Source organism: Sus scrofa, chromosome 9, assembly GCF_054392235.1.
Source record: "Sus scrofa isolate SSC_HxYL_T2T_F1_AM1 chromosome 9, Sscrofa_HxYL_maternal_Yorkshire_Landrace_v2.0, whole genome shotgun sequence".
Taxonomy (NCBI): domain Eukaryota; kingdom Metazoa; phylum Chordata; class Mammalia; order Artiodactyla; family Suidae; genus Sus; species Sus scrofa.
Window position 1 is genome coordinate 118,058,883 of NC_139391.1, and position 13,051 is coordinate 118,071,933.

At 38.0% G+C, this 13,051-nt stretch overlaps 1 protein-coding gene and 1 long non-coding RNA gene across 13 annotated transcripts in view; one reads left to right on the top strand and one right to left on the bottom strand.

Moving 5' to 3' along the window:
* The window catches only part of TPK1 (thiamin pyrophosphokinase 1), a 372,261-nt gene that overhangs the window by 326,278 nt on the left and 32,932 nt on the right, over positions 1-13,051 (top strand). The window lies entirely within an intron of this gene.
* LOC146400110 (uncharacterized) overlaps positions 9,026-13,051 on the bottom strand; it is an 80,052-nt gene continuing 76,026 nt past the window's right edge. For all 3 annotated transcript variants that reach the window (XR_014816198.1, XR_014816197.1, XR_014816196.1), the window contains one exon: positions 9,026-10,998. This is a non-coding gene — a long non-coding RNA (uncharacterized LOC146400110). The remainder of the gene's footprint in view (positions 10,999-13,051) is intronic.

Here is a 13,051-nt window from a genome sequence, read left to right on the forward strand (position 1 = left end):
CTGTGGTGTAGGTCATAGACGTGGCTTGGATCTGGCATTGCTGTGGCTGTGGCATGGGCCAGCCTACAGTTCCAATTCAACCCTAGCCTGGGACCTCCATATGCCATGGATGCGGTCCTAAAAAAGACAAAAGACAAAAAAAATTTTTAAAAATGAAAGTGGGTCTAGGAGTTCCTATTATGGCACAGCAGAAATGAATCTGACTAGTATCCATGAGGATGCAGGTTTGATCCTTGACCTTGTTCATTGGGTCGGGATGTGTTGTTGCCATGAGCTGTTGTGTAGGTTGCAGACGTGGCTTGGATCCTGCATTGCTGTGGTGTAGGCCAGTAGGTGCAGCTCTAATTCAACCCCTAGCCTGGGAACTTGCATATGCTGTGGATGCAGTCCTTAAAAAAAAAAAAAAAAAAAGGATCCAAGTTTTCTGAAGTTAACTGTATACATCTTTTTTTTAAAAGTGCTTTTTATGTGCACACTGGAGTAAAAGTCAAGTTTCAGATTTTTAAGAAGGAAATAAGAAAATTAAAAGTAAAGAGAACAGGCACAGACATAGAGAACAGAGTTATGGTTACCAAGGGTGGCAGGGGGGCATGGGATGGACAGGAGTTTGGGGTTGGTAGATGCAAACTATTACATTTAGAATGCTTACTGTATAGCACAGGGAACTATATCCAGTCTCTTGGGATAGAACATGATATATATATAGTATATATACATACACACACACACACATATATATATGACTGGGTCACTTTGCTTTAGAGCAGAAACTGGTACAACAATGTTAAGTCAGCTATAATATAAATAAAAATTAAACAAAGTAAAGGGAGCTGGGGCGTAGAATTCACTCCAGGAATGTGCCAACCAAAGAAATCAAATTAAGAGTGTGATCAGTAAAGGAGAGTTACTAAAGGTGATAAGGTGTGGAAAGAAAATTGGTTTTATTTATTTATTTTTAGTAAGGAACCCTGGGTTGTTTCAAGAAGGAAAGGAAATGGTGAAGGAAGAGAGACTAAAGACATGTGCAATGGAGGGGGTTAATTTTTAAAAGAATGACCTAAATCAGTACTTCTCACATTTTAATGTATTTTGTTGAAATGCAGATTCTGATTCTTTAGGTCTGGGGTGAGCCCTGAGATTCTGCTTTTCTACCAAGAACTCAGGTGATGCTGATGTTGCCTTCAAGGAACTTAAAATCAAGTTAAAAGAGACCAGGTCAATGCATCTGAAACTAATCGTGTTTGCTTTAACACCAGCCATTTATAAGACAGTACCTTAAAAGCAGTACATGCTAAATAGCAAGGGGCTTTCCAATAAATGCGGTAAAAACTCTCAAACATTAAGGCTGCCATGGATCCTGAGTGATAAGGAGTTAACTCCTTAGTAGGGAAGATAAGTGGTATTGGTCATTGAGTTCATGTCAATAATATACTTACAAATTAAAAAAAAAAAAAAAAGACCATTAGTTCTCAAGTAATTAAGAAAATTGAGTTGAACAGCAGAGAAAATCTAAGTCAAAACTCTCAAGGGTTGTTATAGCTTCAATTAAAAAAAAAAAAACTCCTCCTGTTTGTATTTCTAACATTTTAATATACACATGCTCACAACTATGCTGATATGTACAGGAAAGAAAATGAGGTCATTTTCCTTATCTGCACATCCCTGAATCTCTTTAAAAAATCTGAAAGTGCATTCATGCATTCTCACTCAGCATTCTGATCTTTGAATTTCTGGGAAGGTGTGTGGCTTTGTACTCAGCGAGTTTATCCCTCTGTATTCTGCTGCACATATTCGATTTTGGTTAAGAAGTAGAGAATAGCTCTTATGTTTTAAAGATAACTTGAGAATGACCTGATGAGAAAGTTATATGTCTCTTTATGAAGTAGAAACATGAAGCTTCTTTGATCAAAAGAAACTTAAAAAGATGATAAATATATTAGCTTTTTCTCCATAGATCCTTGGACTTAGTATCACAAGATAATAAAATGCTGTACAGGCTTATCACAGCCCGTGTTGTTTGATCTTTTAAATTTTTGGCAGAGAGGCAGAGGGCTGTCATCTCTACATTAATACAGACAAAATTAAAATAGACTATTATTTTATAATATTTTATCATTATAGATTGGGCATTATGAGATATTACTAATAGGATTATCTGTGCATGGAAAATCTCTGTACATTTCTTTACAACCTCCTATAAATCTGTAATTATCTCACAATAAAAGTTTTTAAAAGTTGAAGGTAAAATATCAGAATTAAAATATACAACAGCCATAAGATTTATGCATATGAGGTGGGATGGTTAAATGGCATTGAAGTCCTGATATTCCTGTATTGTTCAGAATGAGGGTAAAAGTACTAAAGAAAAGGGAGTTCCCTTCATGACTCAGCGGTGAATGAACCCGACTAGGATCCATGAGGATGCAGGTTCAATCCCTGGCCTCGCTCAGTGGGTTAAAGATCCAGGGTTGTTGTGAGCCGTGCTGTAGGCCAGAGGCTATAGCTCTGATTAGACCCCTAGCCTGGGAACTTCCATATGCCACAGGTATGGCCCTAAAAGGGGAAAGAAAAAAAAAAAATACTGAAGAATATTAGGCTTTGTGTTAGATAAGAATGCTGAAATTTCTATAGTCATCGATAAAAGACTAGAAACTGTCAAACTTACAAACTGGTGGACAGATGGATAGTTAAGAATGAGGTTGTTGAGAGAATTTGACATTGATAAAGCATAAAGGGCAGCATCAGATCCAGGGATCCTTTTGTCCGGGAGATTACGGATGTAAGAACAAGTGAAAATTTGAAGCCAAAATGGAGAAAGTTCTTCAGAAGTCAGATTTTGATTGAAAAAATTAAAAATCTGAGGCACTGGGAGTTCCTGTTACGGCTCTTCCATTAGTGAGCCTGACTAGCATCCATGTGGATGCAGGTTTGATTTCTGGCCTTGCTCACTGGGTTAAGGATCTGGCGTTGCCATGAGCTGTGGTATAAGTCACAGATGTGGCTTGGATCCTGAGTTGCTGTGGCTCTGGCGTAGGCCTGAGGCTACAGTTCTGATTGGACCCTTAGCCTGGGAACCTCATGTGCCACAGGTGAAGCCCTAAAAAGACAAAACAAACAAACAAACAAAACAAAACAAAACAAAAAAACCTGAGGCATTGTTTTCATTCTGATTGGAGTTGGGTTCATAATTAGATCAAGGGCTGCATTTGGCGGGGGGGGGGGGGGGGGGAGGTTCTTAAAATGCACAGGAAAACCAAGATTTAGTCAAATAGCAATTTGTATCATTTCAACGTAGTAAGGTGACAGGGTAATGATTCCAAGTACATTTGTAGTACTGGGCTCTAAATGTGTGTTAGGGCATGGGTTCTATTCTTTTTCTTTTTTTTAATTGAGATAGAGTTTATATAACATAAAAAGTACCACTTTACAGCATAGAATTCAGTTCCCTGTGTTGTGCAACCACTGCCACCGTCTTAATTCTAGAACATTTTCATCACCCCCCAAAAAACCTTGTATTGATTGCAGTCAGTTCAATTCCTCACTCTGACTTTCTCTGACAGCCACTAATAGACTTTCTGTTTCTCAAGGTTTGCCTGATTTGGGCATTTCATATACATGGAATCATGCAATATGTAGCCTTTTGTGTCTGGCTTTTTTCATTTAGAATAAAAAGTATAATCATATGGTAGTGTGTAATAGTACCCCATTCTTTTTTGTGGCTAAATAATATTCTATGATATGGCTATTCCACCTTTTGTTTATCCATTTATCAGTTCATGGACATTTAGGTTGTTTTCACTTTTTGCCTAATATAAATCATGCTGTTATGACCATCCATGTACAAATTTTTATCTGAGCATATGTTTTGAGTCCTTTTCAGTGTATTTGCTAGGTCATATGGTTATTTTCTATTTAACTTTTTGAGGAATTGCCAAACTGTTTTCCTCAGTGGCTGTGCCATTTTACATTCCTAGCAGCAGTGTAGGAAGATACCATTTTTCCCTACATCCTCACCAACATATGTTCTTTCCTTTTTTAAAAAAATAGTCATCATGGTGTAAATGGTACCTCATGGTTTTGATTTGCATTTCCCTAATGATTAATGATGTTTAGCATTTTTGTATGCTTATAAGCCAGTTGTGTATCTTTTCAAATTTTTTTATTTTTTTAAGTATAGTTGACTTACAATGTTGTGCCAATTTCTGCTTTACAGCAAAGTGACCCAATCATACATATATATATTAATATATATACATATCATCTTCCAGCATGTTCTATCCCAAGAAACTGGATATAGTTCCCTGTGCTGTACAGTAGGACCTCACTGCTTATCCATTCTCAATGTAATACTTTGCATCTACCAACCCTAAACTCCCAATCCATCCCACTCCCTCCCCCTCTGCAAGAACACAAGTCTGTTCTCCATGTTTGTGAGTCTGTTTCTAGCTGTACATCTTCTGTGGAGAAATTATTCAGATGTTTTGTCCTTTTAAAATTATGTTATCTTTTTTTGTTGCTGAGTTGTAAGAGTTCTTCCTGTATTCTGAATATCATGCCCTTATCAGATATATGACTTGGAAATATTTTCTCTTTCTTTGGGTTGCCTTTTCATTTTCTTGATACTGCCCTTTGATGTGGAAAAGTTTGTAATTTTGATGAAGTTCATTTGATCTATTTTTTCCTTTGGTTATTTTGCTGTTCCTATTCTTTTATAAAGTTTTTTTATTGTAATAAGATGTTATTTTACATTTAAAATTCTTACTATCTCTCAGTTATGCATATTTCAGATAGAGAAATTTTAGAGAGCCATCATTTAGGTAGTAACCTGTCTCACTAATGAGATGAAGTGTTAGTTCCCTATGGTTACTGAAACAAAGTTACTGCAGACTTAGTGGTTTAAAATAACACACATTTATCACTCTACAATTGTGTAGTTTAGAAGTGTGAAATGGGTCTCACTGGGCTAAAATCACAGTGTTGGCTGACCAGGGTTTCTTTTTGGAGGCTGTAGAGAAGGATCTGTTTCTTTGCCCTTTCCAGTTTCTAGAGGCACCCATGTTCTTCAGCTTTTGGCTTCTTGCCTCATCTTTGAAGCTAGCAATGTCAGACGAAGTCTTACATCTCATCACTCTGACCTCCGTCTCTACCTCCCTCTTCCCCTTTTATGGCTTTGGAGTCACCTGGATAACCCAGCATGCACGCCCTATTTCAAGTTCAGCTAATTAGAAAATTAATTCCAGCTACCACCTTAAACTGCATTTGCTGGGTAAGTTGGACTCACAGGTTCTGGGAATTTGGAGGTGGTCATCTTTGGGCAACTATTATTCCTGTAGCACAGGTGACCTGATGCTGACCAGCTCTACTAAAGCTTAGGACTGCGGGACATCTGTTGACTGCTCCTGAAATTGCAAGTCCTTGGAAATAAATCCACTCTGGATATCTTTAGTCTTGTCTCTACAGGCCTGTTGGGTAGTAGGAGAAAGTGTAGTAAATATATAAATTAATGAGCCTGTTTTACAATCCCTAAACCAGAGTTTTTACTCTTGCAATCCGGGAAGAAAGTAGTTGAGACATTTGGCATTGTGGAAAGCAGTCTTTTTTTTTTTTTTTTTTTTTTTTTAATGATTTTTATTGTTTTCCATTATAGCTGGTTTACAGTGTTCTGTCAGTTTTCTACTGTACAGCCTGATGACCCAGTTACACATACATGTATACATTCTTTTTTCTCAAATTATCATGCTCCATCATACATGACCAGACATAGTTTCCAGTGTTACACAGCAGAATCTCATCGCAGTCTTAAAACCAGCTTTCTAGAAATGGGTTGCATAGGCAAGTACTTCCTTTAAGGGCGGCGTGGCACTGAGTTTGGGCTTCTGACTTAAATGGATCTGAAACGATGTGTCAACCCATCCAATTTATTTGGAGAGTCCACTGGAATGCAGCTACATCCAAAACACTAGATTTTTTTATGAATAGGTATGAAACTTTGCATTTGTGTGGTAGCATATATCTAAAAGGCAAATTGATACTTTTTTTAAATGAGAAAAATTCGTGTTTAGAGTATCAAAAGTAGTTTAAAGACACTTAGCCATACTGTTTAACGAATGACAATGCCTTTAGGAATACATGTTAAGTGTATGCATTTTAAAATCAATTTGTTGGTGTGATGCTAGAGATGAAAGGGCACTTCCTACCTAATGCTGCTGGAAAATACCAATAAGAGGCTGACAGTGACTTCAATAGGTCTTTGATGAAAAAGCAAGTGAGACAATGGACAGATTGATCTGTTTACTGCTAAGCTCCCTCTCCTGCCCACATTTTCTTGCCTAAATAATCTATTGCCACATCTAGACAGAGGCAGAAAAGGCTCTAATCTCAAGATGACTAGAGTAGCATGTGGCTGTTCTCAGTGATATACATCAGTTCTGAATTTTTCTGTTTCATTATCGAGGTGCCTTTTATTGTAGGATATCTGGATTGTGAAAATTCAGAGTATTATAAAAGAGGGCAGCAGACAATTTGGGAGGTGCCCTGTCTCCCTATGACAAAGGCTTTGCAACGAGGCACAGTAATTTACATTGATAAAGTGCAAGTATCAGAGTGTCCAAAACACCTCATAGGATACATTTCTAACTTTGCCTTTGTCATTCATGCATTCTGAGGTAGAAACTTCTATTATGAGGGAAGGAAAAGCACAGCAAGTTTTAGAGGTATTTCCTAAATTGTCATAACCTGGTTTGGATAGCATTAAACAAAAAAAAAGAATCATATCAGATTATTATTATTTCCTTTGCCCCCCCCGCCAAGTCACTAAGGATCTTAAAGTGGAAAGAAATGTTAGAGAAAGACTATTATTTGAATGAGTTTATTCAGTGTCCTTGGAAAGAACATGCTCTAGAAATGGAAAAATTGATTCTAAAATATAGGAAAATGCATACACACTAACAAAATGTATGAAAAGTGATGGTAAGCCAAGGTAGTTAAGTCAAGAACTATAAGCTGCTAAAAAAAAAAAAGCAGTGGAAAGGGAACCAAAATTGCACAAATTTAAGATTTTTATGTGACAGTGTCATGCCTAGTGTAAGGGGGAAAAAATTGGATAAAATCTACATTAAAATAAAGAGCCTACAAACTTCAATTCTAGTAATCCATTTTGCCACTGCATCCATTAGCTCTTGGCCCAAAGATGCTGTGTTGCATATTCAAAACTCAGTGGTTTAAAACTATAACCACTTGTATTGCTCCTGCAGCTGCACCCAGGTAAGATTTGCTTAAAATTGGACTTGTTTCACAGCACTTGGCATGTGTCACTGCTCTGCCTCTTAAAATAGATTCGTGGGGCATCTGGACGGCCATGCACTTTACATCTCTCTCTGGACTTAGTGCATATTCTTCTCAGTGCAGTGGCAGACACTCAAGACGGCAAGCAGAAACGGGCAAAGCCTTCCAAGGCCTGCGTTCTGACCAGGTACACTATCCTCTCTGTTCACATAGAATTGGCCAAAAGAGTCATATGGCCAAGTCCCATGTCTGGATGAAGATCCCTGCAAAACTGTACCTAATTTTGTACCCAAGGAAGCCTCTTCTATAGGTAGTAAGATAATCGAGGTAAATTTATAGAGTCTTTAAGAGAAATTTTTCAGGAAAAAACATCTCTAGTTTTTAAGCACCTCATGCATCAAAAGTCTTAACCTAAGGAACAGATATTTTAGCTTTTAGCTTTACATTTCCAGCCCCTAATTTTTCTACTCAAAAAAAAGTTTTAGAAACATCTTTACTATTTTTATTCCTTTTTTAAAAAATTTGCCAGTGTTCATTTAATAGCTGTAGATACTTGAGAGTATTTATTGAAGAAATGAATGAATGAAGCTATCTTAGCCACAAGAACTAAAATCATAGCTTTGCTAATCAGACTGACCATGATTAACACTAGCTAGGCATTCTCAAGGCATTTTCTCACATTAGCAGTTGACTGTATCAACCAGCATAAATTGTTCAGTGCTTTGGGAAGTATTTTCTTTCCTTTTTTTTTTTTTTTTTTTTTTTTTAGGGCTGCACCCACATCATGTGGAGGTTCCCAGGCTCAGGGTTGAATTGGAGCCTACGCCACAGCCACAGCAATGAGGGAGCCATGTTTGTAACCTATACCACAGCTCATGGCAATGGTGGATCCTTAACCCACTGAGTGAGGCCAGGGATCAAACCCACATCCTCATGGATACTAGTCAGATCTTTTTCTGCTGAGCCATGACAGGAACTCTGGGAAAAATAACTTTTAAATCCTGGGTTTTTGCTAACAAAGAATTGGTAATGTCATAGCAGAAAGACAGCATATACTAAATTAAATTCAAAGGTATTTGATTCCAGTTCCTACTTCAGTATGGTCTATTGTATTTGCCAAGTATTCCTAAAATACTACTTTTATCCAGACATTCTTTATAAAAATTTGTACAGTGATTTCTTTTGCTTAATAGTCTAGGATTCAACTCTTTATCTGGTTCTTTCGAGGCCAGTCAATCCTGTCTCTTGAAAGAGATTGTCACTTTGCAGAATTATAACTATTAGGGGTGACACTTAAATGTATATTGTGGAAGATGACTGAAATGGGGAGATGCTTACAGAGTTGTTGATGGGCCATCCCTGCTCCCTGTGTCCCAGTAGCCAAGAATACACATTTCCCACAGAAAGTGGAGTGAGTGGTGCATAATAATGTAGTGGGTTTTAGGGAAAGACTACGACAGCTAGAGGCAGGGAAAATATTGTGGACATTAAATTTGGAATAGTCAGATACATAGAGAAACTTGAGTAGACCACAGTTTCTTATCCCAAATTTTGATGCCAGTTCTCAAATTCAAGAGCAGATTCAGAAAGAATGTGTCACTCATAGTAATTACAGAGGTTTGTTTTCTCATCTAGAATAAGTCTTGAAGTCTGGCCAGACTTTGTAACTTGTAATATTTAAGATTATTATATTTCAAGGTAGTAGGATTAATGATTCTTTAAATGTAATTAATTCGGAATGTGTGATTATTCATCAACTTTTTATTATCTAAAGAGAAAGGATTTGCATAGCAGAGTAAACAGTGGGTCATTTAAAATACTTGGATAAACAAATCATTTCAAAGAATTTTAGGGTACATTTATTTCCTTTCTTCAGTGAATTCATTTATAATTATTCAGAGTCATCCCTGATACCTTTCTGAAACTCCACCTACTACAAACTGGTATTGACTTATTTGCTCTCTTTTTAAATCTCAAACCATACTCTGACTAAATATATCTTATCTTCAGGGCTTCATGATTAAGACTATTTTGCATGAGTGTCAGGACCAGTATGAATTGTGGCCTGTGCATGCATCCTGATTGGAATTCTCTATTCTGACTCATAAGACTATTTTCTGAGCTGATTTGGTTGGACTAGCTGGACTTGTCAAGATAATCTAAACCAGTTTGTGTACATAGCTATACACTATCAAATCTGTTCAACTAAAAAATTTCTGAAAGTGATACTTAGGGTGGCAGAGTTTCAGTTCACCTTGCCTAGGATTCGCCTCTCTGCCTCCCATGAAAGCTCTTCTGGCTGCAGGTCTAAAAAAGTGGGAAAATTAGAGGGATGAAATGTGACCTGGAAAGTAATGCAGGGCTGTTTTCTTGGTTTGTGGGTTTTGCATTATTTCATGATCATCTTTAATGCCCTTCTAGATAAGCCTACAAATTAAAAGGGGGAATTCAAGGCTAGAGATGGTCATTGCTAACTTCTGGGTCTCTTTTGTGACAAGTAATACAAATACAATCTCTTACCAATACTAATGCCTGAGGCCACAGGGGATAGGCTTTGTCTGAGGAGTCTTAGCCCAAAATATTCCCATAACTGTGGAAGAAAAATAGCCAACTCCTTTCTGAGTTTCTCCAAAAATGAAGATCTTAGAAGGTTATTTTTTCCCCACTGCCTTGTGGCAGGTGCCCCACCTAGGCAAGTGAACTTGGTTTTTCCTCTCTGTGTATTGTTTTAGCTCCTCTTGTAATTGATTGAAAGAGTGGTGAAATCCTCCTGTGCAGGAGAATTTATAGTCAGAGGTGACAGCCCTCCATCAGAGGCATGGGAGTAACCTCAGATAAATAAGAAGCACATGCACAGAATGAAAAGTGATGCTCTGAGAGAATGTTTTCTCCTCACCACCAATAAGAAAAAAAGGGAAGATTTTCAGAACTGGCATCTGGCCTAAAGTTTAAGTCATAGTGTTAAACTTTTTTTTTTTCCAATTTATTTTGAGTCAAGTACCTTTTCCTACAGATAGTATATCAAATCAGGATGAAATAAGTGCAGTCATGTAGATAAAATTCTATACTTTTCCCCAGTTCAGTTATATAGCATTTGGTTGAATCTGCTGTGCTTACCAGCAGACTCTGCACAAGGCTAATAAAATCTCATTTCTGCAGTCAAGATGTCTACAGTTAAGGGGGAAGGAAATATATGCTTATTATTATGAATAAAAATATATGAAAATATAAATAATATGAAGCAGGATATATAATTTTTAAAGAGCATCAGTATTTCAGCAGGCTCAGTGTCTAAGTCTGTTCAGGCTGCTGTTAACAGAATACCATAGACTGGGTGGCTTCTAAGTGGCACACACTCATTTCTCCCAGTTCTGGAGACTGCGAAGTCCAAGTCAAGGTTCCAGCAGATCTGGTGTCTGGTGAGGGTCCACTTACTGTTCGCAGACTGCCTTCTTCTCTGTGTCTTCACATGGCAGAAGGGGCCAGGGAGCTATCCCAGGCCTCTTTTATGAGGGCAGTAATCCCATTGGGCTTCACTCTCTGACCTTATCACCTGCCAAAGGCCCCACCTCCTAATACCATCATCTTGGGAGTCAGGATCTCAGTATAGGAATTTTGTGGGACATTAGCATTCAGTCCATTATACTCAGTGTCATTCAGATAACCTTGCTGGGGGGGGGGGCGTGCTGGACAACAGGGATTTTTTCCCCCATCCTACAAAAGCAGAACACAAGGAAAATTAGACAAAAATATAAAATAAGTAGATCACAAATTTCCCCATAATCCTCAATCCATAGATAAGCATGGTCAACATTTTGGGGTTTATTTCAGTCTTTTTTTTAACGTTAGATTTCTTAATTAGTTAAGCTACAATTTAGGCTGCTATAGCTTGTTTACCTTTGGTTTTTGGCTTTGGTTGTGTTGTTAAGCAGGATATTTATCTAACAAATACTTGCTATGCATCTCCTCTGTGTACACATTAAGTCAGGTGCTGAGGATTCAGGGCTAAGTCCGGTCCTCAGAAAGCTAAGACTCTAGTAGGCTCTGCTGTTGGCTACTACTGAGCTCATAGTCTGTTCAGACCCAAAGACTGACACCAATTAGGCTTTTCCTCTCCAGAAAGTGTTTTTTCACTCAAATATGAGGTTTTACATTTTCCAGTTAACATCCTGAAATTGTTTGTGTTTGTTCATTTGTTTACAAAACAGTTTTTGTAAGACATAATCCACAAACCATACAATTTACCCTTGTAAAGAATGTAATTCTCTCATTGCTTTGGGTTTGTAACTTTAACTTTTCAGGATCATTGTGTATCTTGTTTCTTTCTTTAATTTATCTTTCCCAGTATTTTGTCACCTACAGATCAGACTGCCTGATGGGTTTTATTCCAAGACGATGATACTGACTTCAGTGGGGAGAGTTCCAAAGACAGAATCTTGCATTATTGAAAGCCTTTCCAGAGAGCCACTAATCATTCCTTTTAGGAAAAAGACTCAGTCATTTCTCAAATCATCCATCTGTAAAATCCTTTAGCTCACCTTTCACCATGTTACTCTGAACAATATACAAAAAAGGAGTCTCTGAAACGTAAACAGTTACTCAGGTGTGACTGAATCATCTTTTTCAGTGATCTGAGTCCAGCAAACAGAACCCCAGTACCATCCATGCCCTGAGCTCACAACAGCCTGTATGACACACAAGGCTGTTGTCCCTGATGGAAGTCACAGAAGCCTGAGAGGAGCTCAGCCATTGATGCTACATCATCTTCCACAGGCAGAGATCATCTCTTTTTTCCCTTTTCTCCAAATATAGCTTTGGGAGTTCCCGGCGTGGCCAGGAGAGAGGAGTCTGACTAGCATCCATGAGGACCCAGGTTCAATCCCTGGCCTCACTCAGTGGGTTAAGGATCTGGCATTGCCGTGAGCTGTAGTATAAGTCACAGATGTGGCTTGGATCCCACGTTGCTGTGGCTGTGGCATAGGCCACCAGCTGCAGCTCCATTTCAACCCCTAGCCTGGGAACTTCCATATGTCATGGGTTTGGCCCTAAAAAGACCAAACAACAACAGCAATAAACAAACAAAAAACAAATATAGCTTGGAAGCCCAAGTCCACTTTTGTCATTGAATTTAGCACTTCTTGGTTTTATCATCTGTCAGAGCTTTAGCTTTTCCATTTTCCCACCTTTTAAAGTATTAACTCGAATCAAGGAAGCCCTTCCATTTATGTTTTCCAGTGGTGAGTCCATCCTCAGAGTTATGATTATTCAATTGCAATGTTTAGCCTATTTTGATAAAATGTAGAATTCTCTTGTTTGGGAGGGTTCTTATTTGGTTGCTCCCTCTATATTCATATATGGCACCTAAGCCATAAGGAGTACCCTCCACTATCTTTCATGAGAATTTCATAATATCCTTATGGCCTCCGTATGGCATCCAAAAAGATGGTACCTCTCTGTTACCTGCTGGGCAGTTTATCTGGTGATTATTTTTCCTTTCCCTTCCACATTTGTATTTAAGCTCCTCTTATCTAAATAATTTATAAGTTTCTTTCCAAATTGCCTGTATTGTGTTTCAAGCCAGAAACCCATCCTATGCTTAATATCAGCAGCAGCTAGTAAACCGTCTGCTTCCTCCTCTTTTTTTTCTCCTGGTATAATTTTCTTTCTCTAAGGGCAGCATCATTAAAGTAACACAGTGTCTATAACAGTATGGATCCTGTCATATCTCCTTGCTCTTAAACTAAGTAAAAACACCTCCCGGTTCTCA